The sequence below is a fragment of the Glycine max genome, chromosome 15 (genome assembly GCF_000004515.6).
Source record: "Glycine max cultivar Williams 82 chromosome 15, Glycine_max_v4.0, whole genome shotgun sequence".
Classification (NCBI taxonomy): domain Eukaryota; kingdom Viridiplantae; phylum Streptophyta; class Magnoliopsida; order Fabales; family Fabaceae; genus Glycine; species Glycine max.
The window spans coordinates 44,900,389-44,901,749 of NC_038251.2; positions in this window are offsets into that span (position 1 = coordinate 44,900,389).

Consider the following 1,361-nt stretch of genomic DNA (forward strand, 5'->3'; position numbering starts at 1 on the left):
GAATACTTAGCATGACCTGGTTGTCGAAAGAACAATCGTCTGACCAATTGTGATTTGTGAATTCCATAAGGGGAACCCCCATAGGTGCAACTTGCTTGATTAAATCCTTGAATTTGTCCATGCTACATCTTGAAGGAATCTCAAATCTTATTGGATTTGTTCCAGTGAAGGAATAACCCAAAAACCCACCTTGGCGTGGTATGTTCCACTTCCCGTTGTAATACATAATTGCATCATGAATAAGAGTGATAGTGGATTAAAGCAGGTTGAGTATACCATCTGGTGTTGTATTGATGGTACATAATAATTCTATAGGGCCAACATACGAGTTTTGCTCATTGCACATTAACATTGTGTAAACATCATCATCATTTTTTCAATTGTAGAGATTAAAAAAAATTGCTAACCTGCATCTATGAATGGTTATCGATAATAGATTTCATCCACTAATTGATCGTTGGTTAGCTAAAGGTGTTGTGCATTCTATTCTTGAGTGTATCAAAAGAACAGACATTAGGAACTCGCATTGGTGTTGGAGTGAGACTTTGAAAATAAACAACAGTTTGACTGTGAGTGATTGATCCATTTGGAAAATGAAAGCTAATATCTAGTTAGCAATGGTCTGGCTGCTTGTTTTTCCCAAAAATGACATAGTAATAAGATTCAATTTGGTTTGTGAAGGTATGTTATGTGAAATAGTGCGTTTATATTGAGGGTATTTTGTGTTATTTATAGTTGTATAAACATTTTGCCCTGTTGATGTGTATTGGAATCTATAAGGTTAGAATTGTGTTCCTGCTAAAGGCTTATCTGGAATCAAATGTTTCTTTTTCCCTGGTAACTGATGCAACATACGTCCATTATGATTTTCAGAGTGAAAAAAGAGATTTTGAGTTATCCATTTCATGTTAGTTTTGCTGGTGAGACATTTAAATTTTTTTAGAGACGTGTGTTAATTACAGATTGTTGTCAATTTGGACTGTGATTTTTCCCTTGTAACTAATGCAGCAGACGTCTATTATAATTTTCAGAGTGAAAAAAGAGATTCTGAGTTGTCCATTTCATGTCAGTTTTACTGGTGAGACATTTAATTTTTAGAGATGTGTGTAAATTGTAGAGTGTTGTCAATTTGGACTGTGATTTTTCCCTTGTAATTAATGCAACAGACGTCCATTATAATTTTCAGAGTGAAAAACGAGATTCTGAGTTGTCCATTTCATAGTCTTTATTATGTATTTGTAGTTGTTGCATGCTTTGAACCTGTTATTTTCAATTTACTTCAATAACAATAGCCTACACATACATGATTTCAGAGATGCGGAGCAATGTCGTACCTAACCCTCACATGCACCAATAATCCC